Source organism: Embiotoca jacksoni, unplaced genomic scaffold, assembly GCF_022577435.1.
Source record: "Embiotoca jacksoni isolate LCO1_2020_lvr unplaced genomic scaffold, fEmbJac1.0.p SCAF_5, whole genome shotgun sequence".
Classification (NCBI taxonomy): domain Eukaryota; kingdom Metazoa; phylum Chordata; class Actinopteri; family Embiotocidae; genus Embiotoca; species Embiotoca jacksoni.
The window spans coordinates 8713678-8732597 of NW_027185403.1; the positions used below are offsets into that span (position 1 = coordinate 8713678).

Sequence of the window (18920 nt, forward strand, 5' to 3'; positions counted from 1 at the left end):
ACAGCTGATTGGCGGAGGCACGACCTTCCAGGTTCAGAGGAGGCTTTGCAACAAAAAATTCCAACAGAGGAATGGCGTCTGGCCGCAGAATAGATTGCTGTTCTGAGGTGACATTGACTAGACGGTCTTGGAGTCAAGTGATGAGGAGTAAGAAAGTTGTATTTTATTTTGGTAACCAGTGAGAGATGCGGTGTGTGGGTGTTTGACATCATGTCTAATGACACTTACCTTGGATTGCTCAAGCAAAGCCAAGGGCCTCAGTCTGATGCCTGTGTTCCTGTATTCTCGACTTCTGTTGACAGAAAATAAAAACAGGATTGGGATTAATTTTATATTCTTTAAAAAAAAAAAAAAAAAATTTAAATTAAATGAAACATTGTTAAGGCTAAAAATAAATCTGTCCTTATTATAACATCATGCTCTGTTACGCAATAGCAAACAATGTTTCAGTGTATCTCACACACACACACACACACACACACGCGTTGCATTAAGAGGTGTGTCCCCATATGACACACATTTACTCATGGCATTCTTGCGTACATGCTCAATGGAGATTTCGGGACCAATCAGAGCCTTAAAAGGCTTTAATAATTAACCAAGCAGTGGTAGCAGGATTGCCCCTGTTAAGTAATGATGCAAAACTCCCTGCAAGTCAATAAAGCCAGCTACTTCCTACAACTACCCAGAGTCCAATTTAGTTTGCTTGAAGCAAATCCAGTTCCAGAGGAATTAAAAAAGGAAATGTTCTCTCAAATATGCACATGAATTCTTTAGCTCAAGTGACGACTGAAAAGTATAAAACACTGTAGTATAAGAGCATAAATGGGCAACCATAGAAGCCAATGTAGCAATACAATGTAGTTGTTGCAGTGTCGTTCGTCACTTGGATTCGAAGTGTCACTCAACATGCCGAGTGACTCTTACTTCTACCCGCTGTAACTAGCCCAACAGCCCACAGATCTTGCTGGGTTTATTGTGTCAAGCAACCAGCATATTGTGAAACAAAGCCTTCTCCTGTCAGTCGCAGTACAAACAGAAATGATGTATGGACAGACAGGTATCTACCGGTGGGAACATGTCCCTCTGGAGGAAAATTCTTCCGAGACAGCCTCTCCAACCCCATCATTAACTTCCCCCTCCCCAATACCCAAAGCTCAATAAACTAAACTGCTCATTAATTTGGTGAAAATTATGCCAATTAACTGTTTTTGAGACAAAGACAATTTCTAAACAGAAAGGTTTTAATAGCTGTGTAATGTGATGGAGAGAAAATGAGTAGACGCGCTCCTTAAATCCATTAACAGATGCAAAGCTTGTAAAACACTAAGTTTCCCCCCCAAGAATGCGCTGTTATTGATTGTTGTTTTGAATATGTCTCATACTGAAATAGATGGTACATAGCTGAGATAAATGCTAGCCAGTACGTGGTTGTCATTATGTTTGTGTGGGGAGAGCAGCTGTGTACACTCTCTAGCTCATACTCTTGTTACAGAGACGTATTAATCAGACTGCTGTGTCAGGAGTCATTCAGGTACAGGCTGACTGACATTTATCCAAAAGGTAGAAGGAGCAATCAAAAGGAAATGTGAGATAAGAGTGAGTCTGGGTCACGGCAAAATCAGATAACGGGTGTGGCATCTGTAACTTTTTATGTGGGAGATTTTTTTAAAGTTATTGCTCTAACGTCCAGATCTATGATGCAATAAAAAAAAAAAAATAAAAAAAAAAACATGGCATCATGAAAGCAAATTTATTTTTTTACAATGGCCGTATCAGATGAAACAAACTTAAAAGACAAGAAATAGGTCACTCCACCTTCCCCACTAAATATCTTTGCGAGACCGCGCGGAAAAACATACGCAGGTATTGCAATAAGGTGAAATGTGGTCACCAATAGGAGGGGAAAACAAATACAAGCACACACGTGAGTAGAAATACCACAGCACGGGTCCGCGACGCAGATCACGTCGCTCGCCTCTGCTTAGCAGGAGCAGTTCAGAGCACGGCCCCACCCTGGCCTCCAGTCTCTCTCGCTTTCTCTCACACACACACACACATTCTTACACACACACACACCCACACGCACACGCACGCACGCACACACCCACACGCACACGCACGCACGCACGCACGCACGCACACGCACACATTCCTTGATGGAACGGTCAGGCCAGCTGGAAGGGAGCCCAGCCGCTCCCCACGGTGACTAACTCCAAAGAAATGTCCTCTTTCTCTCAGAGTCTGACTCCAGCTTCAGTCTATGCCGCCCACCCTGCACGCTGCTTGTGTGCCTACCATTACCTCCTCCCCCCCCACCCCCCCCGACCCTCCACCCCTCCTAGGTTCTGCTCAAATAAGCAAGAACACCACATTCAGTCAGGTATGCGCACTTACTGGCATCATGACACACACTCTCTCTCTTTCTCTCTCTCTCTCTCTCTCTCTCTCTAATGCACACTGAGAAGTATGCATGTAGTGAGAAAATCCCCGTTTCAATGTCCATATTACCTTGATCAGCATGACAAGAATTGTCATCGTCATCATTTTAGTTGGCTCGTTTTGTGCACTTGGTGGATGTAGCACGCAGCACTTTCATCCCCACTCTAGGCCTCTCTGCTGTCACTTGAGGGCACATACCTGGGCTGCCTGACCGTCGTAGCTTGAAATCAGGTACGTCACAAAGCACTGAAACTGATCAAAGTCTGCCTCGAGTCAATCTGTCAAATCAATTGCCAAATCCACTCAATTTGTCAAAAAATAAATAAATAAATATGGGAATAGTGGGACTGTGATGACAGTTCAATCGTACTTGTATCACGCACAGAGGTGCTGGTGAGTGATAAGATTTGATTACGAGCAAATAAAATGACCTAAAGAGGACATAAAGAGGGAGAGAAGAGTAGTGGCCAAATCAACCTTGTTGTCAAAACAGAATAGACTCCCTGTTCCCGTTGCTGCATTATGCTTTGGCACAGCAAGTACAACAAATACAAAGAGACCCAGCAGGGCCTGGCCTTCAGTCCCGCCTCAGAAAAGCAGATAGGACATGCATGTGTGACGCATATGAAAGGAATGAGCGTCAAAATAAATGGTTCTTTTCTGCACGCCATAGTCCACATAGCCTTGAACCAAACCACAAGGCCTGCATAAGACCAAAGCCTGCCCACTGACGCCAACTTGGCCTGCTGCTGTTTAAACCATTGTGACTTTGGCAGGAGTTAGTGCAACAAATGGAAAAACTGAAGAAAACTCTTAAAAACGTCTTCTCTAGTTTTTACGAGATCACAAACAACACCAGGGGGTTTGCGTTGACATCACTTTTCAACTATGCCTCGATTTTTATTGAAATACATTTTTCAGACTAATGTTCTCAAAAGGACAGAAACAGAAATGTACTATACAGAATGAGGCGGTAAGTACCAGATAACTGGCTCGTATCATGACTTACTGACCACTAGACATCCAAATGAGGAGCGTCCTACTTTGGATTTCCTCTCCCAAGGGTCCCACAATTTTTTTCCATGTGAGCAAATTCTTTACTGGGAGTTTTCCTTCCTTCTTAATAAGTGCATCACAAACGGCTGCAGTTGTGGGCCTTCAAATCCCACTGAGACGATACAAGTGATGTACAAAAAACATAACTTGACATTTAAAAGAACAAAGTAGTAACATTTTTGCAACAAATGAAACAGAACGTTTTTGCAATTCTGTCCTGAAATGAGAAGCGATCCTGGATCGGGGCCCACAAACGGTTTCAGCGCCGAGAACATTGAGCAACGAACACAGCAATCATTAGGATTGATGAGGAGCCCCGGAAAGTATGTTCTGCTTCGGGACGTATGGAATAATTCAGCTGAAGATGCAAATCTTTAACTGGCATAACTAGTTGTTCCAATGTGAAAGAAAGAGGACACTTCTGCCACGTAAATAGAATAGAGGCTTACTCGCACCCATAGCAGCCTTATAGAGGCCATGTCATGTAACTGCCCAGCTTTAACGCAATTTAATTTGGCAATTTATTCAGGGTTAGTTTCAGTCTCCCACAGCTGCTGTTTAAACAAGAACCAATGCACGTCCGTTGACGGTGCAGGGGACAAGAAGGTTAAGAGGAGGGCCAGTTGGCAAGCATAGCAGCAGAATGTGTATATATATATAGACAAAAGACATCCTTAGCTGTAGATCTTGAAGCATAAGCAGAGCGTCAGTATGTGTATTGCTACCGAGCATTTCGACACGAGTAGTGCAGAGTTTGTTTAGAGCAAGAGAGCGTGTTGGATGGTGGCGAGTGCCATCCTTGAGTTCCTTGTGCCAGATAAAGAAAAAAAACAAAATCTAAACAAAGCTGAATGTATTTCTAAATTTACATTCCAACCCCTCCCGTTCGGAAATGTTGGGCACCTCAGGCCAAATAGAGTTTCAGTAACAGATGCTGCGTGTCATTCCGTGCACAGGGGAACACAACAGTATTGTTTTTGTGTGTGTGTGTGTGTGTGTGTGTATGTGTGTGTGTGTGTGGGGGGGGGGGGGGGCGTACAGGTTAGACGGTAGGAGGCAGGTGGACTGCGCTGCGCCGCAACAGCCACTTCACATTTATCATTCTTGGATAGTTTCCGCATAGCAGATGTTTGGAGGAGCAGTGGTGGGAGTTAATGGCTTAATCAGAAAGAAAAAAAGAAAAAGATTCACACCCTTTTCGTGTCCCATGCTTGGCGCTGCAACACACAAGTCTGAATTGCATACATGTGCATGGGTGTGACTTACAGGGGTATTATTTGATGACTATTTCTTCGTGCCTCTCAAGTCACTATCTCTCAACAACAAGGCAAGCAATAATAATGATAGGCGCTCTGCAGAGAACAGCGAAGACATGATGAAACATTCCAAACCAGCATTAGATGAGCGAGAAGGGAGTGGCTGCTGGGTGGATTGCTGAGAAAAACTTTCTAAAAATCGCACACTGCAGTTAAATGTTTATTTTCATCTAGAGGGAAACTAAACTTCCCTCACTGGAACTCGTGTATCTACAAATTTGCTATTGTTTTATTCAACCGATCTCTAGAAAGGTGGCCCTTCAGTGAGTTTGGTGGAACATCAGGATGTCCGAGAGCACAGCTTGGCTTCTAAATGAGTGTCAACTGTGAAGAAAAAAATTAAAATTAAAAAAAAAAAAAATCTATAGATTGAGCACAATCGCCCTTCTCTTCTTTCAGCTTATCGAGAGCATCCACCTCCCTCTTTTCGCAAACCCATGCTGTCCCTCCTTCTAACCACCCACTCAACAAACCAAAGAGGAAATGGCAGAGGAAGTGTGCTAGAGACCAGTTTCCTTAAGTTTCACACTGGCACGTATGAGTCACGCTGCACAACGGCGCAGCAACATGCAGAGGCTCTGCTAAAGCACGGTGATAAATATCTTGACACGCTCAATTTCAGACTCCAAACAGTCACGAGGCATGTCCTTTTCCTCACGCCTCTAAATATGCCGTTTCTCACGTGGGTGTCAAGTACAACAAAATCAGCCCGAGTGACACCGAGTGCTGCCAATGTCAGCGAGGATGACTGAGCATAATTTCCCTCGGGGATTAATAAAGTGTATAAAATCTAAAAAAAAAATAATAATAATTTAACTAATAAAGCTTTTTTTTTTTCTTTTTTTTCCCCCACAATTTCATGGTGTGGTTTTTAGAATTCCAAAAGGTTTACATTACTTCAGGGGACAACATAATGTAGCCTCTGTGCTGCTGCGTCGGTGGACAGTGCAGGTATTTGGACAAACAGTGTCCGCCCTCAGCCAAGATGAGGCCCCGTTTTAAAACCAGCGATTCAGCTACAGGCAGTTAGTAACAATTTTCAATGTTTCAGAACTTCCTATATAAATTATGTTCCATGTATATTGTGTCAGCTCAAGTCCACACCCTCACTTAGAGCAGAATTTGACACCTGTAATCATACACTAACTTCACACCACATGGTCGCCAAATAAAGATGTGAATTTCTGAAATTCAAGAATCACTAAACATGTTTTAGATTAAATATTACCCTCAAAACTCAAGACTTTTTTCTTTTTAGCCCTGTCTCTTCCAGAAGTGTCACCATCAATCACCTTGAAAAGAGCAATTTGGGGAACGCCAGACATTTACAGCAGTGGGGCACACAACACGGGCCGAGTGCGCGTTGTAAAAAAAGACTGTACAGCAAAGAGCAGCTCTCCCTAACACGCCTCTCAACGGACTTTTGGGTGTGGCAGGAGGAACTGCGGAGGGCAACTGCACGCAGTGAAATTTGACTTCCAACTGAGATTCAACAAAGGACTACGTCCGAGCTTTTATATCTGCTTCCTCCTCGACCTAAACATACATCGTATCTAATTCAGACCCGACTACGTGGAGCGATTTAACTTTAAGACCACACCTGAAAAAAATTGCATGAGGGTTTTACCAATTATTATTTATTTATTTTTTACTACAGGCAGAAAAAAAAAAAAAAAAAAAAAAACTCCATCTTTTGGGTTTGTAAAATGTGTTTTTCTCTTTCTCCAAATGAGCAAAGTCGTAGCTCCCCCCCCCTCTATGCCTCAAACCTGGTTCCAATTAGCTTGTCTTTCCAAACCACTACATTCCATTACCCCCCCCCCCCCTTCACCCCCACCCCACCCATCCCCCCCCTCACTAACTCACTCCCTGACTCTCTTTCGCCACCCCCCCCCCTCCCCAGCACGCCCTGGCCAGGAGCCCGGGTTAAGAGACCCAAGGTAAAACAGAGAAGGAGAAGTCCCTCTGTCCGAGACTTTAAAAAGTAAAGTCACAAAAACAAACATACGTGCCTTTCGAATCAAGCAGCAGAGATGGGTTTCAACTTTCTGTTACGCAACACAAACTGAAGAAAGGAACGTGCTGTTCAAAAACAGATTTCTAACATTTCAAGACATGTTTATCACATTCCACAAAAGCAGCTTGCATTATAAAAAAAAAAAAGAGGTACACGCATGATATTTTCATTGATCCATAAAACTGGTAAATGTACAACTCTCTACATAATAGTGAATAGGCAGAGGAAAAGTTTTGATCAATACTTTTCATTCTGCCGGCACCCCCTTGAAATTCCATGAAGGACCTTTTGGAGGTACCCGGAAGGACCCACTGCGACGTGCGTCTGCAGCGTGTATGGTTTCTTTTTTTTTTTTTTTTCTGGCTGTAAAGGGTGTGCCTCTGTGAGGAGACAGCGAAGCAAGAAGGAAGGGAAGAAAAAAAAATTTTAAAAAAAGGAAAGGGCGGAGGGAGGTGAAGGAGAGGGATCCACACCCAAGTCTGTTGTTGCTGCAGGCTATCAATAGGAAGTACCTTTACTTTTTAAACTTCACAAGTCGTAGGAAACCACCTCTGGACAGATAATAGAAACACCTGAGCGAAAACATCAACACACACAACCTGACTCCATCATTCTACTGCCTCTTCCACATAACTTTCATTTACTGCGTGGGATATTCCACTTCTGTAAAGTAAAAAAAAAGTTTGCGATCCTAAAAGCGATAAAGTAATGTGTATGCAAAGGGCGTCCACATTGCATAGCAATCAAATCACTACGCAAATAAGAGTGATGTTTTTTACCTCATATTTTGAAAGGAACCAAAACCATTTCAGAAGACCACACACACATTATACCAAATTAAATTCAGACAACCTCTGTTAAGTGAAAAGTGAAGTGCGCAACTCCAGTCAAGCGTCTGCATTCATGTGGTGGTTGTGGGTACACACCCACTTCTCCAGTACTGCACCATTTTCAATAAGATGACAAATTTCATGATGATTTTCACTCACAGAAAAAAAAAACACTGCCACTTTACACCAAATCATAACAAACAAGTACCAATAGAGTCTTTACACACAGCTTCCCTCCAGCAAAACTTCCCCTTAGCACAAACACCGTAGGATAACACGGGAGATAAGCACATGTAATAAAATTGGACCAAGTGACTGTACTCTTACTACTGATACACACACACTAACTTCAAGGGCCTGTTGTGTGTAGTACAGGAATGTCAGACAGATAACAGACACTTTTGCAATTCAGTAGTTTAAACTTTGGCCGAGTTACTACAAGTGATTTAGAAATTTTGCACCACAGTTTAGTTAAATTAAAGCACAGCTGGCAAAGTTCAGAAACCAATAAAACAGAAAAATACATTCAGTCTGAGCTCAGAAAAGAAAAAAGAAAAAGAAAAAAAAGTGTGAATCTTTACCTTTGGGCAGTCTTTGCGCCCAAGAAGCCTCACACCAGCTTGAGCATCCTTGGAAACTCCACTTCTCCTCAGCCCAAGTAAAGCACTTTCACACCGTCTCAACTTCACAGTCTCTTTTTCTATTTCTCGTTCAACTAGATTTCCAGGGCGTTTCCTTCCACCGACTCTCTCCCTCCCTCCTCTGCTCCGAGTTGATTTTATCCTCTCTCTTTTTTTTCTGTGTGGCTGCTCCACTGGGCTGAGCAGAGTGGTTGGATAGGGAGCTGGGTAGGGCTCCTGGTTCACAGAGGGAGGGGACCTGTGTGAGGGAGTGGTCCTCAGCAGTTGTGAGACCACCCACTGCTTCACATAGAGGCCTCCAATGACAAGTAACAGGAAAGGTTCTGCTGAAAGAAGAAGAAGAAGAAAAAGAAAGAAATTAAACTTACAGTATTTCATGGTACCATACGTATATCATCGAAAGATCTAACAGTAGTTAGTGATTTTAAACAGTTTTTCTTCACGAGTATGTATACAGTTTATGTCAGTAAAATAAACATTTTAAGCAAATATCTCTAATGTTTCTGGCATGGCGTTGGAGATTTTGTTACGCAATACAAATTTTGACAGCTTAAAAGTTTGTTTTTGTTTTTTTTAGCTATATTGCATGGAAGTGTTTTTTTTTATAAAAATTTAGCTTGTGTTTCCCATTTCAGCGTAACATTGAAGTACACAGAGTAACACACCACAAAATGGGTATCATACGATGACACAAACGGCTCATTACAGGATTTAAATTGCTCCACACAAACTGACACAAAGTTATCATTAACATAATGACTCAGGGGTGAGGCCTTTACTTAACATACAAAAGGCAAAGTGTCTGTTTACGAGACAAGAATTTATTTAAGTATTTTTGTTTTAACAAAGCCCACCCTGAACTGCCATAACTCTACATAGTATATTAAATTACTTCATTTATTTTTTGGATTTTAAAATGTATTCAAGATTTTAAAAAATCTGGAATACAGAATATGGGCTGCTATTTTCCTCCACACTGCCATAAGCAGAAACAGCAATTAAAATAGTAATCACTGTAATTATCAGGAGCAACTTTGCAGCTTCATTTTGTTATAGTCCGTGTCACGTGAAAGATTTTTGAGGTGAAACTTCAGCTAATGTCACAGGCACTGCTCCTCATATACCCTACTGTTATTTCGAGTATTTTAAAAGTATTTTACAGCCACACGCTGATTGCATCTCTCCGGTCTAATGCGGGGCAGCCAAAGTAAATAACTCATTTTGAACTTCTAAAACAAAACATTCAGAGTCACAGATCACAGTTATGCCGTGTTTAAAGGGTGGGAAAATAAAAGAAGAGATGGCATGATAAATTGCTCAGGCAGTCAGATTGGGTGGGGCCTCAGACAAATTTAGTCACCAGGATTACAGGTGTAAACAGCTCAGCAGAAGGCTCATAGATGAAAAATGTTTGGTAAATCATGAATTCAGTAACGAAAACAACGTTTTGAGAGAAGTGACTTTCAACCTTTTTTGTTGTTGTTTGTCTCGTGCACCAGCAGCTGTGACACCACGTCATATCAATTTAAACGTGTTCATTTAAAAAAAATTAAAAAAAAATTAAAAAAATAAAAAACTTAAAGTGGACGTTATTCAAGTGTTAGTACAGCAGTGGCTATAGAGCTTTGCTGGTTTGTTTGTTTGTTTGTTTGTTTGTTTGTTTGTTTAAGTTTGGATGTGTATTACAATCACCTAGAAGCTGATCCATCTGCTTAATGTGAGTCAGTTCTCACTGGTACACAGTACAGGTGTTATGCAGAGTTCTGCCTATCTGCCGAAAACTGCATGCACCTCACCACAGCGAAAGAGAAAACTACCAATCATTGTTTTTAAACAGGAGGGCGAATCATTACAATGTAATCTTTATCAAATTTTTCAATGATGATAAATGATCTGAATTCTGTAGTTGTTTTGAACATTCAGGGTCATCAATGGTTGTTTTTTTTAGACCCAGTAGTGGCATTTTCTTGATATGTCTGAAATGCACAAGGTTTCCTTGATTAAACACAATACTTCCACTATATTGTGACTAATATTTTTTTTTTTTTTTTTTTTTTTTTTTTTTTTTTTTAAATGTGTGTTTAAAAGTATAATTTAGGATTCCAGATTATTAAATGGATAGTTATATTAAGTTTGTAAATGCAGACAAATAATTATGGGGTGTAAAATTCATGCAGTCAAAGTTGATCAATAAAAACATGTGCCGATTAAACCATTTGATTCCGTGAGAATCTCAGATCTGAAGCGAAATTACTGCGCGTTAAGGGGAGCATGCATTATTCAGCAGAGCTGATTGTTACAGCAAAGTACTGCATACTATTGCGTCTTAGATCGTTATAAAAATTGATTAAATACAGTTTACCAAGACAAAACAGCCCAGGTTATGTCCCGATCAAACCATTTGATTGACGGGTCTCCAGAAATAAAGTTCAAGCGTGAATGCAACATTAGCGCCACTGCTAACGGGGATGTTAAGTCAGCGTCAACAAAACGCACCTGCGATTGCGATTCAGTTTTTGCCCTCCAAAAAATGTCCAGTGCCCGCTGAATTTTCGATACCATCAAATATTCACACAAATGACCTCTCAGCTGTTTCTCTGCAGTTGGTGTATGAAGACGGCTGAACGCACCTGTGGTCAGCCAAATGCTGCTGCTTCCTGTGTCCGTTTCATTTTACAGACTTTGTTTCAAATTAAAAGCCATTGTTTGTTTCAAATTAAAAGCCCACTACTGTTTCATACACGGCCCAGCCAAATGGCAGGTTTTACCTAGTCTTTGTACTCCAAAAAAAATGGAAACTGTTGTCACCTCTATTTGATAAATCTTTGTTGTGAATATCAGGCAATATCTTCAAATATTTTTTGTTCACTGTTGAAAGTCAGAATGTAATACTTCATGATTTGCTGATGTTGGCGGATACACCCACCACTTTATGAGTACTGGAAGTGCTGACACAATTTTGTTTCCCCTTCCACCACTATAAGCTAACCACATACTTTTAGTTATTTCAGCCATTTACCCATTGTTGTAATTCCTGCATTTTACTTCATATTTTTAATCAAATGTTTTTTTCTTTTTTTCCCCCCTATAATTAGCTGAGGGAACAGCATACCTTCAGGCAGCTGCAGAAGTGGCCCCGGGGGTACCAGTACACCTGGTTGGAAGTAGTGATGTGAATATATGATATGATATATTGTATACAACCATCCATTTGCAGATGGGATGTCATGTTGGTTGTGGATGTATAAGCATATAGAGTAAATGTGTTTTGATGTTTGATTTGATTATTAATCAATTTGAATATTGATTTCCTGCTACTGCACATCATGCATATCCTCATGTGTTGTTTGCTTGCTATTGTTCTTATTTTCGTTATTGAATGCTTGCTTTTATTGCTTAATTTTTTTATTCATTTGCATACAAATCTACATTGCTTTTCATTCTGTCTGATGTTGTGAAGCACTTTGTTCAACTTTTGTTGTGTGTAAATGTGCAACATAAATAAATTTGGCCTAACTTGGCTTAATGTAAGTATATGTTCTTCTTCACCTCTCACACCAATGTACAGCGTCCTTGAAGTAGCCCTTTTGTCCTTCTTCATATGTCACACCCTTGCTCAGCGATGTGGAATAGCAAACATTAAAGGAGGAGAGCATACCCAGAGGAAGTTACTGTGTTGCTTTGTGGAGAGCAAACAGGGAGTGGTACACGCACACTTGTAAATGTGCGCATACACATATCTTAATATTGCCACATCCCATCACAGTGAGTCAAGAGAGCTCAGATTCAGTTTTGTCCCAAAAACGGGGTGCAGCTCTCCTACCAAAAGAAGACCCATGTGCGTAGTTGACAGTAACTGAGTGCATGGTGAGATAAAAGTGAAGGAGTAATCCCAACCATGTGCAAGATAAACAAATATCCTGAAGAATTCTGTATGAAGTCAGGTATTTCTGTACTCTTTGGACCACAACAGTGTTTTAGATAATCTATTTGAAATGGCATTCAAAAATTTTTAATAAAAATATAAAACATGTTACTGCAGGGCTCATAAAGTCTCGAAAACAAACTGTGTGAATGAGTTAACAACATGGATTATTATGATTGTATTGACTGCAGAGATTATTTATAATGTTTACATATTTAATGCAACCCTGTGGTGCTTATCTGCAGAATACAAATTTTGGATCACAGATTATCTTCTACACACAAAGTGTCCCGCTATTGTACCTGCTTGCTCAGTCCTTTTTGCCACTGAGGTGTGGCTCTTATTGCCTCCTGTAATGTGCCCGCATGTGAACAGCAGGACTCTTGTCCAAACTGTGCGGCGGTCAACAAGTTTTCAGCGGGCATTGAAGGTTTATGGACCGTGATTATGCAGTTTCATTGTCGCTTAAGAACTTGTTCTTACACTGATGAGGTGAATCCAGTTAGAGGCCTAAATTACTTAATGATAAGTAGTATCTGTATTAAATTTAAATCAACTCACAGCAGGAGCTGGGTGAGTTTAAAAAAAAAGTAAAGCAAGTTCGAAAGTTTTGTTTGAGACAACTACCCCTTTAACAATGCCATCCTGCTTAAGCGCTGGTACCTTTTGTGGAATATTTAACAATTCCTTCATTGTTTTTGAATTATTTTACCCTGTTTTTATATGTATATGATATATCAGCTTTTTGTCATTTATAAGCATATTTACTTTAATTTCATTGTTGAAATACTGAGAGTTTGCAACAAATGATACATTTTAAGAATAACTTTCTTTCCAATTTATTCACCTTCATTAACCTAATGATTGGCAGACATGACTCTGAAAGCATGTCTGTGTTTACACATCATGTAAACTGGTTACCTTTAATTTGAAGTAAGGTGACATAATAGTGACATTTAATTCAAATGTATTTTTTAAAAAGATATTGATGGATTTGTTGAGGGTCATAGTATGTAAATATAAATCCTGGCACAGTGTGTATTGGGAAAGCTATTTCAATTATAAATGGTTTGGTGCAGAGTGTGTGGGAGAATTAATGTCATAAATAGCAACGCTGGTTTGGCTCTCTAGTCCAAAGATATAGAAGCAAAATGTCTCGTCTTTTGCAAGGTTCACAGTGTGCCCAAATTTGTTTCCATGAAGCAAACACTTCTGCTTTTTTCTCAGGCGTGAGCACTTATTCTGACTCGTGGTTTATCAGTGGCACAATGTTATCTTTTTTAGGATAATGGTACTAGAGGCAACAGTTCAACACGTTTAGATCAGTTAATGGTAAAAAAAAAAAAATTCTTCTACTAAAAGAAGGAGAGAAGTGAAAGGGACAAATGTGGCGTTCTTGAGGAATTCAGTAAATTTAGGTTCGAGAGGGGAAGACATTTAACAGCTTCTTCGATTCTGAGAAAGGTTTGTCTTTCAACACCATCAAATCATGCTTTCTATATTTAGTTCAATGCACTTCCCTTGTCTTTGTGGTTTCCAGTTAAGAATGTACCTGTGAAAACAGAATATTTGACATCGACGTTTTTTAACTGTAACAATTTATAATTTTTCAATAACTTTAATCATTCAGAATATTAATTACATCAGGTTGTCACTTTCAAGTCTGGAGGAATAGAGATATTCCTACTAATTATTTGGGGTAAATAGAAAGTCAGTTGAACAAACAGCTAGTTGCTGTAGATATTTATGATCTACAATTAACCAACAAAAAGGTTCAAAAATGTTTTAATTTGTTGTTGTAATTGTTGTGAAGCGCTTTGTGACTTTGTCTGAGAAAGGTTCTGTATTAAAAAAGAAAAAAGATTAGAAAAACAGTGAAACTGAACTACTCACAAATCAATGCCTTTGGATCAGTACATAATCTATAACTATTTGTAGTTGCTGTACATGTGCAAATGATTGGGGCCTAAATAATGAAACACAAACAATGATAGGATATAAGTACATGTGTTTTCACAAGATACCAGTAGCTCTTACATGCAAGTCAAGACGCAAACGTTTCTATTGTTAGAACACGTGACACATACAACTTTGAGTCTTGAATGTGCAGAGAATATGACCTCCTCAGCAGTTATCTGCCTGAAAGAGTGTTGTCATCCAATAAAATAAAACAATACTATGTTTCACAGAAAATTAGTCAGTCAGACTACATGCACAAAAAGGTTTTAACATTTTCTCTCATCTACACCCACTCAGGAAGTATTTCTAAACAATTTCTCAACACGGATTCATTAGATTAGATTAGGTTAGATTAGACTTTATTAATCCCAGAGTGGGGAAATTTTAATCTATGAGAAACCCATCCATCAAAGTTCTGTAAAGTTCTCTATTCACTAATATAAATTGAAATCTCAAAGCTCTTGCTTTTCTTTTTATGATATTTATAATAATGTATTGGTCTCATTTCCTCCATATATCACTTTAAATGAATCAAATGTAACAGTGTGTAAATATGAACTGTACCTATGAAAAAAACTGTGTCTGTCAGCACAGTGTCAAGAGCATGGAGGAGATACCAGGAGACAGGCCAGTACACCAGGAGACGTGGAGGGGGCCGTAGGAGGACAACAACCCATCAACAGGACCGCTATCTGCTCCTTTGTGCAAGGAGGAACAGGAGGAGCACTGCCAGAGCCCTACAAAATGACCTCCAGCAGGCCACTAATGTGCATGTTTCTGCTCAAAGTGTCAGAAACAGACTCCATGAGGGCGGTACGAGGGCCCGACGTCCACAAGTGGGGCCTGTGCTTACAGCCCAACACCGTGCAGAGCGATTGGCATTTGCCAGAGAACACCAAGATTGGCAGCTTCGCCATTGGCGCCCTGCGCTCTTCACGGATGAGAGCAGATTCACACTGAGCACATGTGACAGACGTGACGGAGTCTGGAGACGCCGTGGAGAACGTTCTGCTGCCTGCAACATCCTCCAGCGTGACCGGTTTGGCGGTGGGTCAGCGACGGTCTAGGGAGGCATTTCTTTGGAGGGCCGCACAGCCCTCCATGTGCTAGCCAGAGGTACCCTGACTGCCATTAGATACCGGGATGAGATCCTCAGACTCATTGTAAGACCATATGCTGGTGCAGTGGGCCCTGGGTTCCTTCTGATGCATGACAATGCTAGGCCTCATGTGGCTGGAGTGTATCAGCAGTTCCTGCATGATGAAGGCATTGATGCTATGGACCGGCCTGCCCGTTCCCCAGACCTGAATCCAATCCAGCACATCTGGGACATCGTGTCTCGTTCCATCCATCGACGCCACGTTGCACCACAGACTGTCCAGGAGTTAACTGATGCTTTGATCCAGGTCTGGGAGGATATCCCTCAGGAGAACATCTATCATCTCATCAGGAGCATGCCCAGGCGTTGTAGGGAGTGCATACAGGCACATGGAGGCCACACACACTACTGAGCCTCATTTTGACTTGTCTTGAGGAATTTCCACAGAAGTTGGAATAGCCTGTGATCTGATTTTTCCACTTTTATTTTGAGTATGATTCTGAATCCAGACCTCCATGGGATAATGATTTTGATTTCCATTGATCATTCTCATGTTATTTTGTTCTCAACACATTCCACTATGTAATGAATAAAGATTTTCAACTGGAATATTTCATTCATTGAGATCTAAGATGTGTTGTTTCAGTGTTCCCTTTATTTTTTTGAGCAGTGTATAATGTAGACATTAGGAAAATGTGCTAAATATTTTGCATGTTTTTACAAACGGAATCTCCTCTTACTGTCACTGCTTTGTGGCAGTTCACTGAAGTTGAATACTAGGATATGTGGGAATGGGTGTGTTTCCTGGTCCTAGGTGTGTCAGCCAGTGTGAACCAGCGCAAATAGCTTGGCTCAGACGCACGATGAGTCACAGGCCATGACTACAATGAAAACAGGGCAGCTCAGACTGCAGAGAAGAGTAAAATCAAAGGATTAGAAGGGGATGGACAGTTGAATATGTGTGTGTCTGTGTGTGCGCCTGCACATGATTGCTTGTGTGTGTGCGACTGTGTGTGTATGATTAATATCTCCCACAGGATATGGGAAGTCACGTGGAACTGGCCTGAGCAAAACTGTAACTTGTGATAGATAGATAGACAGATAGACAGTTACTTTATCAATCACACAAGAGGAAAGATATGTTTAAAGCAAATTCTATCAAATTCAGTTGAGCAACTGTTTGGCTCTGCCCACAGGTACAGGAATGGGTGTGAGTTGCACATTTGATTGTGTAATGCAGATTTAATGATTTAATCCCACATCGGAATCAACGTTTTCCAGCCACATTTCAGTCTGTAACCCAGAGTGTTTTGAAGACAAGTTAAGAAGAGAGAAAATTCTTGTGTGAAACTGAAAAAAAATGTCCCAATTATCAAACAAAATTCTTTCCTAAATTCAGACAATGAAAGCAGTGTACTTGGCAAAAGGCCTGTTTGCATGAGCCATCAAGATAATTTGCAGGCGCATGAGATACAGTGGAGGAGTTTATTCCAAAACACATTTTATAGTGTAACTCCATGTTTGCTGCTCTTTGTTCTCGGCCTTATCTCTTCTTACTTTTTCTTTTTCTGCATGTTTACTCCAAGAGACTACTATACCCTACCCTATAAGTAGGGTGTAATCAGTGACTAAAATATTATATAAAATAAAATAAATAAAATATCATATCTATAAAATGGTGATTTACTTACTGATTTATTTATGACCTTTGTTCTGAACTGAAGGCAAAGCAAAGCCGGGCGTAGCTTTCGCTGTCAGCGATCCCAAGCAAAATAGGGATTTGCATAAACAGCAAACAAAGTCAAAACGGCTCCTTGCACTCAAACTGATCTTGTTTGCTGCATTTGTGCTTTGAAAATGTCAATAAACTTAAGTCTTTTAACAGTCCAGCTTGCATCTGGAGAGATTGTCAAAATCAGGCAGTCACTACACAAACCAGATTGTGTGCAAAATAGAAGAGTTCTTTGTAACTTCATTAGATTTCTGCACAATGCAACATTGTCAATATTGTGTCAAGTGTTTTGCCAACCAATGCTGAAGACAGTCAGATAAACATGGTCAGAGAGGCATTGTCAGGATTAAAGAATGCCAAAGGAAATGTGCATCAAATTCAGCTCGGGTTTTTTTTTTTTTTTTTGATGAATGAATGCATTATTGTAGAAGATGAGTCAAAAAGTCTGCATGAATAAGTAACACAAATATTGGTTCTGCTGTCAAACTTTCCCACTGCTGTTTCAAGTTTAAGTAACACAAATGCAACTTCTTCTATCTAATTTCTTTTATTTGATATTGTCTGTTTGTCTTTGTATTGTTGCTTTCAAAATTAGTGGGGGGAAGTAAGTACATTTCCTTAGATACTGTGCTTACATACAAGTTTGAGGTAACTGTACTTTACTTGAGTATTTCCATTTGATGCTACTTGACTTTCATTAGATTAACACATCACAGGGCCTGCTGGGTTGAAAATAACCCCAATTCGGGTTATTTTGGTTACCCGGCGCTGGGTCAAAAACTCAGCAATGGGTTATTATAAAGCGGAGTTGGATTAAGTATTTGACCCATCATGTTGGGTTATATTTTCTACCCAAAAATGGGTAAAAATTACTACATTGTTGAATTAAAGCTATCAAAAAATGGGTGAAAAAATACAGCCCAAATTCTGGGTTGTCAGTTACACTTAAAAAATTATACTGTATTTCAGTTGACTTCTGAATTAAAAGATGCATCAATAAAATAAAATAATTATGAAATTATGAAACAAGCACATCCTTTCCAAACTATTCTTTTACTGCCTCAAGCAAGCAATATAATCATAACAAATTTAACATTACAATACATTTAATTATAAAATGAATACAATGGTATTGAAATATGTGAAATTAATTTAATGTTCCTCACACCAAACTTTCTTTTGGCAAACAATTGCACATTAAATATAAAAATTACAACAAAAAGCAAGGTTTCCTTTTCATGGATTAATTTGTCATTAACAATATTTTGTTTTTGATTTTCACAAACCATGAGGATTTGCATATTGACCCAGGGAGTAACACTGATCGGCGCCCCAACATCAGAACATATGGGCACTGCTGTCGCTCTGCTCCGGTCGTCAATCATGTTAGTTCCGATCTGAGAAAAAGAAGACTCTTAAAAGTTGTTTCAACAGGTTAAACACCAAACCACTCCTCACTTTACATAAATGACAAGACAGTAATGTTGGCACACAGATCATTGCTAGATAGCTGTGCAGCATATCTGTTTTGACAACATAATATAGCTCTTTGTCATTCCACAAAATCTGCTAAGCGCTAGCAACCGTACTGTTTAGGTTCCACTTGGCGTTAAAATGTCAGACTGCAAAACTGATGACTCACCTCTCCAACCCAATGGGCTGGGTCAATATTTATAACCCAACGTTAGGTCAAACCAACCCAACATTGACTGACCAGCATCAGCCCAGGTTATTAAAATAACCCAGCATTTTATAGGGTGGGACTTTTAAAATAAAGATTTGAAACAAGGCATAATGTGACTAGCTTTTAAAATACAACACATTGTTAAAGTTTAAACCAGTGGGTTTCATCTTTCTAGGTTTCCGATGTCTTACAAAATGCAGTCCGTAGTCAGAGTCACAT

General features: G+C 40.0%; 1 protein-coding gene across 1 annotated transcript in view; it reads right to left on the bottom strand.

Moving 5' to 3' along the window:
• The window catches only part of ahnak (AHNAK nucleoprotein), a 33208-nt gene extending 24724 nt beyond the window's left edge, over positions 1-8484 (bottom strand). Inside the window, exons 1-2 of the mRNA XM_069171763.1 lie at positions 8243-8484; positions 229-292 (exon numbers count right to left, since the gene is read on the bottom strand). The gene's annotated coding sequence lies outside the window, so the exon portion shown is untranslated. The remainder of the gene's footprint in view (positions 1-228; positions 293-8242) is intronic.
• Positions 8485-18920: the final 10436 nt, after the last annotated feature.